Source organism: Triticum dicoccoides, chromosome 2B (assembly GCF_002162155.2).
Source record: "Triticum dicoccoides isolate Atlit2015 ecotype Zavitan chromosome 2B, WEW_v2.0, whole genome shotgun sequence".
NCBI lineage: Eukaryota > Viridiplantae > Streptophyta > Magnoliopsida > Poales > Poaceae > Triticum > Triticum dicoccoides.
In genome coordinates this window covers 417,000,817-417,013,476 of record NC_041383.1, presented here as the reverse complement: position 1 = coordinate 417,013,476, position 12,660 = coordinate 417,000,817, and positions in this window count along the sequence as shown.

The window sequence follows — 12,660 nt, the reverse complement described above, 5'->3', positions numbered from 1 at the left end:
ATATGAGATGTTCCAGGAGTTGAAGTTAATATTTCAAGCAAATACACGAGTTGAGAGATATGAAGTCTCCAACAAGTTCTATAGCTAAAAGATGGAGGAGAATTGGTCAACTAGTGAGCATGTGCTCAGATTGTCTGGGTACTACAATCGCTTGAATCAAGTTGGAGTTAATATTCTAGTTAAGATAGTGATTGACAGAGTTATCTAGTCACCGTCACCAAGTTACTGGAACTTCGTGATGAACTATTGTATGCAAGGGATGACAAAACGTTTCCCGAGCTATTCATGATGATGAAATCGATGAAGGTAGAAATCAAAAAAGAGCATCAAGTGTTGATGATTAACAAGATCACTAGTTTCAAGAAAAGGGCAAAGGGAAAGAAAGGGAACTTCAAGTAGAATGACAAGCAAGTTGTCACTCCCGTGAAGAAGCCCAAAGCTAGACCAAAGCCTGAAACTGAGTGCTTCTGCTGCAAAGGAAATGGTCACTGGAAGCAGAAATGCCCTGAATATTTGGTGGATAAGAAGGATGGCTGATGACCCACAAGTGTAGGGGATCTATCGTAGTCCTTCCGATAAGTAATAGTGTCGAACCCAACGAGGAGCAGAAGGAAATGATAAGAGGTTTTCAGTAAGGTTTTCTCTGCAAGCACTGAAATTGTAGGTAACAGATAGTTTTGTGATAAGATAAATTGTAACGTGTAACAAGCAATGAAAGTAAATAAAGTGCAGCAAGGTGTCCCAATCCTTTTTGTAGCAAAGGACAAGCCTGGACAATTTCTTATAAATAGAAAAGAGCTCCCGAGGACACATGGGAATTATCGTCAACTAGTTTTCATCACGCTCATATGATTCGCGTTTGGTACTTTGATAATTTGATATGTGGGTGGACCGGTGCTTGGGTACTGCCCTTACTTGGACAAGCATCCCACTTATGATTAACCCCTATTGCAAGCATCCGCAACTACAAAAGAAGTATTAAGGTAAACCTAACCACAGCATTAGACATATGGATCCAAATCAGCCCCTAACGAAGCAACGCATAAACTAGGGTTTAAGCTTCTGTCACTCTAGCAACCCATCATATACTTATTACTTCCCAATGCCTTCCTCTAGGCCCAAATAATGGTGAAGTGTCATGTAGTCGACGTTCACATAACACCACTAGAGGAAAGACAACATACATCTCATCAAAATATCGAACGGATACCAAATTCACATGACTACTAATAGCAAGACATCACCCATGTCCTCAGGAACAAACGTAACTACTCACAAAGCATATTTATGTTCATAATCAGAGGAGTATTAATATGCATTAAGGATCTGAACATATGATCTTCCACAAAGTAAACCAATTAGCATCAATTACAAGGAGTAATCAACACTACTAGCAACCCACATGTACCAATTTGTGGTTTTGATACAAGATTGGATACAAGAGATGAACTAGGGTTTTGAGAGGAGATGGTGCTGGTGAAGATGTTGATGGAGATTGACCCCTTCCCGATGAGAGGATTGTTGGTGATGACGATGGTGATGATTTCCCCCTCCTGGAGTGAAGTTTCCCCGGTAGAACAGCTCTGCCGGAGCTCTAGATTGGTTCCGCCAAGGTTCCACCTCGTGGCGACGGAGTTTCGTCCCGTAAGCTTGCCCACGGTTTTTTCCAGGGTAAAAGCCTTCATATCGCAGAAGATGGACATCGGAGGGCCACCAGGGGGCCCAGGAGACAGGGGCGCGCCTAGTAGGGGTGGGCGCTGTCAGTGTCAAAACCGGCGGATCTCGGGTAGGGGGTCCCGATCTGTGCGTCTTAGGCTGATGGTAACAGGAAGCAAGGGACACAATGTTTACCCAGGTTCGGGCCCTCTTGATGGAGGTAAAACCCTACTTCCTGCTTGATTAATATTGAAGATATGTGGAATACAAGAGTTGATCTACCACGAGATCGTAGAGGCTAAACCCTAGAGCTAGCCTATGATGGTATGATTGTAAATGTGATCGGCCTTCTAAGGACCATCCTCTCCGGTTTATATAGACACCGGAGGGCTAGGGTTTACATGGAGTTGGTTACAAGGAAGGAAACATAATATCTGGATCGCCAAGGTTGTCTTCCACGCAAAGGAGAGTCCCATCCGGACACGAGCCGAAGTCTTGAGTCTTGTATCTTGACGCTTCTATAGTCCGGACGATGAACATAGTCCGTCTATCTGGATACCCCCTTATCCAGGACTCCCTCAGTAGCCCCTGAACCAAGCTTCAATGACGATGAGTCCGGCGCGCAGTCTTGTCTTCGACATTGCAAGGCGGGTTCCTCCTCCGAATACTCCAAGGTTATTATCAAACACGTAGGCTGTGTCCGGATCTGCAAAATTATCTTCTCGTGCTAATGTAGAGAGAATGATACTTCAGTTGATAATTTTTAGGCGACGTGACACGCCCTTTTGGTTAGATTGAACCGTCTTTCCACTACCAGCCACAACATATACTGCGAGGCGGTTTCCTTAGCACGTCTTTTCGAAGCGAAGATCGTGTCCCCTCATCATGAGATTCTCATCAATACGGGTATGGGTAATCCAAGCATGCCGCTAATCGCGGCGAGTGGGAGACTAGCGGGTTCTACCAGGTAAGTGGGGAGGCGCAAAAAAGCTCTTTACCTTCTCTTATAAAGAGATAGGGCATCTTCCTCTTTTACCCATGCCTTCTCCTCCTGCTAACTCATTCCCCTCTGCTCGAGCCCCCTACGCCCAAGCGCTCTTCTTCTCCATCGAGGAGAGGTTTTTCCAAGATGTCTGAATCCGGAGCAGGAGGAAAATGGATGGCCTCTACCGTCCGGGAGAAGGATATCAAGAGACTCCGAGAAGTCGGGTACTTGGCCAAGAAGATTGGCCACTGTCTCCCATCAGCGGGATAGGCCGTCCCTACTCGAGAGCCCCACGAGAGAGTCGCGTTCCTTCCCCATTTTGTCCGCGGGCTCGGGTTTCCCCTCCACCCATTCGTTCGGGGAGTCATGTATTACTACAGGATTAACTTTCACGATCTTTCCCCCAACTCTTTTCTCAATATCTCGACGTTCATCGTCGTGTGCGAGGCTTTTCTCCGGATTCTGTTTCACTTCAGCCTGTGGCTGAAGATTTTCAATGTGAAGCCCAAGATGGTGAGTGGTGAACACGCCGAGTGCGGTGGCGCCATGGTGAGCAAGATGCCCAAGGTTGTTTGGCCGAAGGGCACTTTTAACGACACCATCAAGGAGTGGCAGCAGCAGTGGTTTTATATCACCGAACCACGCGGCGAAAAATGGGCAGCAGCTCCCGAGTTCAGGTCTGGAGCTCCACTGCGGCTAACGTCCTGGCCCAAGAAGGTCCCGAACTGGTTCTCGTCTGATGAGCTGTCACTGCTCCTGACGCGTGTGCGAAGTATGGTCGACAAGGACGTCAAGCTTGTTGATGTGGTCCAGGTGATGCTAGTTTGCCTGGTTCTCCCTTGCCAGTGTCGAGCCTGTACTTTATGGGAATTTGACCCGACTGAGCACCAAACCCTCTGGGAGCTCTATGATTCCTCCCACGAGGATATCTGAAGGTGCTCTTTAAGTCCAGCAAATCATGGCCGGACTCTTCCGAGGACCGGGGGTATCACGTATCCCATTCTGCAAGCCCAGTAAGTTAAAAAGGGTGGAGCGTTGTCCTGTCCCTCCAGGCCTCAGCTGGCATATCATGAGGGGAACGTTTTAATCGTGCTTCATTGTGGCTTTAGGGATGGATAAAAAGGGTGGAGCGGATACAATGTCCGACCCCGCTGCCGGAGGAACCGGCCGGACCTCTTCTGACAAAGATGCTGGTCCCTGCACCTTACAAGGCGCCCAAGAAGGAGGCCTCCAAGCAGGTCAAGAAGACCCGGAGTGGCCTCCGTTGTCGCGAGGCTCCGGATACCAGGTCCGAAGGCTCCAGCGACGTTCCATCTTCCGAAGACGAAGAGGAGGAGGCAGAGGAGGATGAGCCTCGCTCTGCAGGCGGGAAGAAGCGCGCGGCTTCCCCGACCCTGGAGGCCGAGTCGCCAAAGAGAGGGCGAGGTTCTCCTCTAGAGGCATCCACCCCGGTCGCCGATAACAGCCCGGAGTGGGATCCCGAGGCCCAGCCCCTGGGAAAATTGTAAGTAACCGAAATCCGAATACGTCTATGTATCCAGGGTTGTTCGGGTATAGTAATTTTAACTGTTGCCACATCTCATACAGCCCGGCAAGGTCTCCCGCCGGACAATCCTCATCGGAGGATTCGTTGAGCTCGAATGCTGTGGAGAGCGAGACGCCTCCGGGGGTTCCTTTTTTGAAGTCCGGGCGCGACACCGAGGTGTCATCTCAAAGAGATCCGGGGCCGGATAAAGTTCTGGAGGCCCCTAAGGCTCCGGGGTCGGGCAAGCGGCCATCCTCCATGGAGGGAGGTTTGCCTACTCCGCCAGCCACCTCAGCATATGCCGAGCTGTCGGGCGATCTGTTGTCAGTGTTAAAGAACGCGTCCGTCGTTGATGAACATCGGACCCTTATGGGTGCGATTGTTGGAAAGATTCAGGCTGCCAAAAGTGGGCTGAATGAGTCCTGTCTTGGCCTTATAAAGGCTTTTGAGGTATGGTTTCTAAGGAACCTTTGAAGAATTATCATGATATGAGGAGTAGCCCCTGATACACTATCCGGCAAAAGTAAGCCGGACAGGGGATCACACCCTCTATTGTAATGGGAACCTTTATTTACTGGTGTATACCCATTTGTTTTAAAACAGGCTTCTGCGGAGAGGACGGCCGCTCATGATGCGGAAGTGTCCGAACTGAAGAAAAGCTTGGAACGGGCCGAAGAAGAACTTGGTCGTGTGAAGAAACAATTGGAGGAGAAGCAAGGTATGTTCGAACATTGTCTTGCATTGGGTACAAATGAATAAGTATGCCTATTGAAAAGCATTTATGTTATACGCCCTAGGAGTGAGTGCCAAATATGAGGCACTGAAGAAGGCAGTGGCTGGTGCCCAAGAGAAGGCTGCCGCCGAACAGGCTCTGCGTGAAAAACACGATCGTCATAGCTGAACGGGAGCTGCAGGATGCTGTGACGAAAAGCGAGAGCTTGGAGCAGAGTCTAGTAGGGAAAGAATCCGAACTCGCCCAAGCTCTCCAAGCCGCGGAAGATGCTCGGGAAGAAGCCCGAGGTGCTGTATGGAACATTCAGGAGGCCCGGAAGGTCGCGGCTAGCAAGGCATGTTGTATCTATGGCCGTTATGATGTTATAATGTGGAGAACTCTAAGCGGCAAGCTGAATTCTTGATTTTACAGGGGCGTTTGCGGATCTGCCTCCTAGTATATCAGATGCTGCCCAATTTTACCGGTCCGAGGAGGGTGAGTCTATGGGGAGGAACTTCTGGTCGCATTATCTAGCGTCGAACTATCTGGTGCCTTTTATCGATCAGCTGAAGCAGCTGGTCGAACTGCACCAGGCAGCCAAACTGGCCATGAAGGACTTGATCATCCGGCTATGGCCTGTAGAGCCAATTCCCAGCAGTTTCTTCGGACTCGTCAAGCGGATTGTGGGCGCCTGTCCTCAGCTTGATATGATCAAGCGATCAGTCTGTATAGAAGGTGCACGAATGGCTCTTGCCCATGCAAAAGTGCATTGGGGGAAGCTCGACACGGAGAAGCTGATAACTAAGGGGCCACCAGAGGGTAAGGAGGATCGCAAGCCTGAACTGTATTATGAAGGTGTAATGAAGGGTGCCCGCCTGGCAGCGGATAAGTGCACCAAAGACATTATATTTCCCCGAGGGCATTTTTGCTAACGTTTGTAATATGGGATAATGGCACTTATATTGTATGTTGCCTGTTTGGTTTTGAACATATGTTCTTCCTTTGCGGCTGTCTATTGTATGTAAATCTTGGGAGTTGGCCAGTCGTCGGCTTCAGCCCCCACGTGAGAAGTACGGGGGTGTTCGGGGTATTTCTGAACACTCTTTATCCCATGGTTGGGTCCTTATAAGGAGGCGTTTCTCACCATGAACCAGGCAGTCGGACTATAGGGCTTTACTACTCTCACTTAGCCATAGGAACTCGAGTATGGTCGGCGCAGCCCCTAGTGTCCGGAAGGCCGGACTAGGGGTTCTATTGGCGCCTGATTGGTAGACCGATCCGTCGCAATCTGCATTTTATAGTGGCGTTATGCGGAATAAATCTTTAAGGATTTTGCAACCTCTCGAACAGCTAACCAGCTCTCGCCGCATCATGACAGTCGGTTTTCGGCTTTCTCTACTGAGGTGCTCGTCCGGCAGATCCGGGACACAATCGCAGTAGTTCTCCCAGTGCTACCTTAGCCGACGGAACGGAACATAAGGTACCAAAACATGGGAGCAGGGCAAACCCAACCAATGACCCAAGACATGATTCAAAGCTGATGCATATAGTGCTATATGTTCGGGGTGCCGAGCGACCGAGAAGGTGGTCAGACTTTATTGCCGTACTGTGTACCCCTGGCATAACCGGGCGTGACACAAACCGTGGCTGCCACTTTTGTGGAAAAGAGGCGTCTATGATAAACAACGACCGGTGCATGTTTAGTTAAGTCTACGCATTGCAGTAATATGATAGGTCTATGCATATGAATGTGATTTATGATTATGAAGAAGAGATGGTTTTCTGGCGGAACCTGTGGTGGCCGGACTGGAGAGGGTTGTGAGTGGATCGAAGGTGAGTCCGAACTGCCGTTAATCTGCAGGGTCCTGTCCTTGTGTGTCCGGGCCGACTTCACGCCGCCAAACATGTTATGCATAAAAGTTAGTTTGTGAAGGTAAGTGCGCGGAGGCCGCCGAACGTCCTCACCTGGTTGGTCCAAAGGTTCCTGATCGGACCCTGGTGACCCCAGCCGCTAGTTGAGAAGCAGTCCGGACTCCTCAGTTGGTGTCCGGATAGTTGGCTATCATATCAAAATGTTGACAGCCATGCGTGACTTGCTACTCTGGCAGCTGTATGATCTCCGCTTCTAAGGGCGGGGTTTGGCTCTACACGCAGGCGTGAGTGTATTACCGGTGCTGGCCTGATGATTTACCACGTGGAATCTTAGCCAATGTGGTTCATCATGTTAGCATATGGTGTGATACCGTATAGGGGGAATGCGCCAGTGGCGCGGCCTTATTTGGTTATCTGAAAACAACCGTTAGGGTGGCGGGCCAATGATCCTGGCCTTTGTGCCTGACACCGCGTAGAAGGTGCTATTTGCACGCCCGCTTGGGCTTTATTGTTTGAGGAGCCCCTGGATTGTTAGGTCTGGGGGTGTGCAATTGAATTGTTGTGGTTTGTATGGTAGGGGCTGATCGGCCGTACTGTTGAGCTGGGGGGGGAGCTTTTGACTAAGCGCATCCCCTCAATGTTTCCGGCACACGCCCGGTTGCTTCACTTTGTAGATCCGGCATTCTCTATTAGTATGTTTTGCCGTTCTTTTGGGAGTACTGTGAATTTTGCATGGTTGATCGAATTCGTGGTTTTGGCCGAATAGGCTTGAGCTGTTCTTTGTCCGTTGACCGGACTGGGATTTTCTTAACTTGATACCAGCTTCCCTGATTTGCCGTTTAAGACCGTTGCATCGGGGCTTGAGCCTGCTTCTTCGTGTATCCTTCTTGCTGGTTTGGACCGTAGTGGTGTGCGGACGTCAGGTGATGCGCCTTTGGTTTTCTTGCTTAGGTTGACGTAGCCAGTTGTGCCGCATGTGCCCTTTGTTAGGTCGGTCGAGTCCGTACTTCTCGGTGGCCAGGATCTTGGTCCACCGTTCTATTAGCAAATCCTGTTCGGCCTTAAGCTGCTCTTGCTTCCTTTGCAGACTCTTTGCAGTGGCTATGTGTCGTCGCCTAAAGCGAACTTGTTCCACTGGGTCTTCAGGCACTCTGAATTCGTCATTGTCGAGGCTTACCTCGTCTTTGGAGGGGGGTGTATAGTTGTCCCTCTCCAAGTATCCCACTGTGGCCTGTGCGGCCTGCTTGATGGTCAGCTGATCAGGACTGTATTCCTCTTCGGTACTATTCGGATTATCTCCGGGACCGGTGTTGATGTGGAGGGGTTTGGAGTGGTGTTGGAGATGCCCGTATGTTGCTTTTCCTCCCGAGGGGTTGTCCTCCACTGCCACGTCGCCATTGGTTTCTTTCGGAGTGTCCACCATCTATATATTGTTTGAAGGTGTGGCTATCCACCGCCCTGTGAGCGGTGGCTCCTGTATGTTTCTTGCATCGTCGTCCATACCGTCGATGTCTTCGAAGTCGAAGTCGAGCACGTGGTTGAGTCATCGATCGTGGCGACAAAGTGGGTGGTGGGTGGGCAGCGAATTCCTTCGTCGCCTGCTTCCCACTCAAGCCGGACATAGTTCGGCTCAGAGCCTCCTGACAGAGAGAGAGACTTTAATGAGTTCAGCATGTTGCCAAAAAGCGAGTGCTAAGAGATGTACGCAGCGATAAAATCCATCACCGGAGCCCAACCTAGCTCGACTGGCTCGAGAGTGTGCGGGCCAGGGCCAACAGCCGGATACGAGTCCGGGGGCCTAGGGTTACAGGCCTCCGCAGATGTGAGACCCGTGTTCGGCTCCACCGCCGATAAGTGTGCGACCTGCAGGGCGGGGTCCAGCCCTCCGTCCATAGGCGACGCAACCTGCCCTAGATTTAGATCCGGGGCTGCTTCGGGGACGATGTCCCGGGCACTGTCCAACAGCAGGTCTAGACCGTGCTCGTCGTGGCTGTCCGGCGCTCTTGGCGCAGGCCCGAACCCGTCGAAGATCAAGTCTCCGCGGATATCTGCCGTGTAGTTCAAGTTTCCGAACCTGATCTGGTGGCCAGGGGCAAAGCTGTCGATCTGCTCCAACTGGCCAAGCGAGTTGGCCCGCAGTACGAAGCCGCCGAACACAAAGATCTATCCGGGGAGAAAAGTCTCACCCTGGATCGTATTGTTGACGATTGAAGACGCCATAAAGCCTCGAAGCGACGACACAGAGGAACTCTCAATGAAAGCACCAATGTCAGTGTCAAAACCAGCGGATCTCGGGTAGGGGGTCCCGATCTGTGCGTCTTAGGCTGATGGTAACAGGAAGCAAGGGACACAATGTTTACCCAGGTTCAGGCCCTCTTTATGGAGGTAAAACCCTACTTCCTGCTTGATTAATATTGAAGATATGTGGAATACAAGAGTTGATCTACCACGAGATCGTAGAGGCTAAACCCTAGAGCTAGCCTATGATGGTATGATTGTAAATGTGATCGGCCTTCTAAGGACCATCCTCTCCGGTTTATATAGACACCGGAGGGCTAGGGTTTACATGGAGTCGGTTACAAGGAAGGAAACATAATATCAGGATCGCCAAGCTTGTCTTCCACGCAAAGGAGAGTCCTATCCGGACACAAGCCGAAGTCTTGAGTCTTGTATCTTGACGCTTCTATAGTCCGGATGATGAACGTAGTCCGGCTGTCCGGATACCCCCTTATCCGGGACTCCCTCAGGCGCGCCCCCACCCTCTTGGCCAGGGTGTGGGGCCCCTTTGGTGTTTCTTTCGCTCAGCAATTCTTATTAATTCCAAAAATAAGTTCCGGGGAGTTTCGGGATTTTTGGAGTTGTGCAGAATAGGTTTCCAATCTTTGCTCCTTTTCCAGCCAGAATTCCAGCTGCCTGCATTCCCCCTCTTCATGGTAAACCTTGTAAAATAAGAGAGAATAGCCATAAGTATTCAGATATAATGTGTAATAACAACCCATAATGCAATAAATATCGATATAAAAGCATGATGCAAAATGGACGTATCAACTCCCCCAACCTTAGACCTCGCTTGTCCTCAAGCGGAAGCCGAAATCGAAAAATATGTCCACGTGTTTAGAGATAGAGGTGTTGATAAAAATAAAATACGGACATGAGGGTGATGTCTACTACACAACCTTCTTCTTGTAGACGTTGTTGGCTTGCAAGTGCACAGGTTTGTAGGACAGTAGCAAATTTCCCTCAAGTGGATGACCTAAGGTTTATCAATCCGTAGGAGGCGTAGGATGAAGATGGTCTCTCTCAAACAACCCAGCAACCAAATAACAAAGAGTCTCTTGTGTCCCCAACACACCCAATACAATGGCAAATTGTATAGGTGCACTAGTTCGGCGAAGAGATGGTGATACAAGTGCAATATGGATAGTAGATAAAGGTATTTGTAATCTGAAATTATAAAAACAACAAGGTAACTAATAATAAAAGTGAGCGTAAACGATATTGCAATGATAGGAAACAAGGCCTAGGGTTCATACTTTCACTAGTGCAAGTTCTCTCAACAATAATAACATAGATAGATCATATAACAATCCCTCAACATGCAACGAAGTGTCACTCCAAAGCCACTAATAGCGGAGAACAAATGAAGAGATTATGGTAGGGTACGAAACCACCTCAAAGTTATCCTTTCTGTTCTATCTATTCAAGAGTTCGTAGTAAAATAACATAGAGCTATTCTTTCCGCTCAATATATCATAGAGTTCATACTAGAATAACACCTTAAGACACAAATCAACCAAAACCCTAATGTCACCTAGATACTCCATTGTCACCTCAAGTATCCGTGGGCATGATTATACGATATGCATCACACAATCTCAGATTCACCCAACCAACACAAAGTACTTCAAAGAGTGCCCCAAAGTCTCTACCGGAGAGTTAAGAAAACGTGTGCCAACCCCTATGCATAGGTTCATGGGCGGAACCCGCAAGTTTGTCACCAAAACATACATCAAGTGTTCTCAAACAAAAGACTCAATCCGATAAGATAACTTTAAGAGGGAAACTCAATTCATCACAAGAGAGTAGAGGGGGAGAAAAATCATAAGATCCAACTGTAATAGCAAAGCTCGGGATACATCAAGATCATGCCATAGAGGGAACACGAGAGAGAACACGAGAGAGAGAGATCAAACACATAGCTACTAGCACATACCCTCAGCCTCGAGGGTGAACTACTCCCTCCTCGTCATGGATAGCGCCCGGATGATGAAGATGGCCACCGGTGATGGGTTCCCCCTCTGGAAGGGTGCCAGAATGGGCTCCTGAGAGGTTTTTGGTGGCTACAGAGGCTTGCGGCGGCGGAACTACTGATCTATCTTGATATTGCGATGTTTTAGGGTATGTAGGCTTATATAGGCGAAAGAAGTCAGTCGGCAGGTGCTCGAGGGGCCCACGAGACTGGGGGCACCCAGTAGGGGGGCGCCCTCCTTTCTCGTGGCCTCCTCGAGGCTCTTATGACGTGAACTCCAAGTCTCGTGGGTGATATTCTTTCCAAAAATCACGCTGCCAAAGGTTTCATTCCGTTTGGACTCCATTTGATATTCCTTTTTTTTGAAATACTAAAACATGCAATAAAACAACAATATGGGTTGGGCCTCCGGTTAATAGGTTAGTCCCAAAAGTCATATAAAAGTGTATAATAAAGCCCATAATCATTCAAAACAGATAATAAAATAGCATGAATGCTTCATAAATTATAGATACGTTGGAGACGTATCAGAGGGCATCATGATCATTCTTATAACAGCAACATATATAGATTTTATCATATGAATTCTTATGCTCAAGTAACAATCAATTCACAATGTCAAGTATGGTTCAGAAACTTCATTGGGAACTAACAAACCATAATCTCAGTCATTGAAGCAATCGCAGTTTATCATAACATCAGATAGAGTCAAGAATAGAGCTTTTCAGCAAGTCCAAATACTCAACTGTCATGTAATCTTCTACAATTGCTAACACTCACGCAATACTTGTGGTTATGGAGTTTCAACTGGACATTGAGAAAGATAGGGGCTTATTGTGTTGCCTCCCAATGTATTGACCTTTGGCTGATGTCAACAATAATAATTCATGCTAACTTACATCCAATTGGATATATATATCAGGATCTTTCAAACACAAGGAGCTTGCCAAAGGATAAAATGAAAAAGGGAAAGGTGAAGATCACCTTGACTCAAGCATAAAGTAAAAACATAAAGTAAAAGATAGGCCCTTGGCAGAGGGAAGCAGAGGTTGTCATATGCTATAGGGTTGGATGCATTCCCAAAAGTATATAATAAAGCCCATAATCATTCAAAACAGATAATAAAATAGCATGAATGCTTCATAAATTATAGATACGTTGGAGACATATCAGCATCCCCAACCTTAATTTCTACTCATCCTCGAGTAGGTAAATGATAAAAGAAAGAATTTATGAAGTGTGAATGCTAGAAGGTGCACAAGTTTGATCAATGATAATTTCAATCACCTTTTCTAGCATGATTATATGTCATAACAGTAGTTCATCTCATAAAAAAATTCATGAACCAGTAACAAGCAAATTCACATGTTAAAGCATAGACCATAAACTTTCTTGAAAACTAGCAAACTTCATTCTTAGTCATCAAACAATTGCAATTCATCCTATTTTCAGGAAGGGTCTATGTCAGAGCTTTGATTTAGCAAACTTCACATACTCAACTATCATATAGTCTTCTACAATTGCTAACACTCATGCAATACTTGTGGTTATGAAGTTTTAATCAGACACAGAGAAACATATGGGCTTATAATGTTGCCTCCAAACATATTCACCTTTGGGTGATGTCAACAATAATAGTTCATGCTAACGTACATCCAATT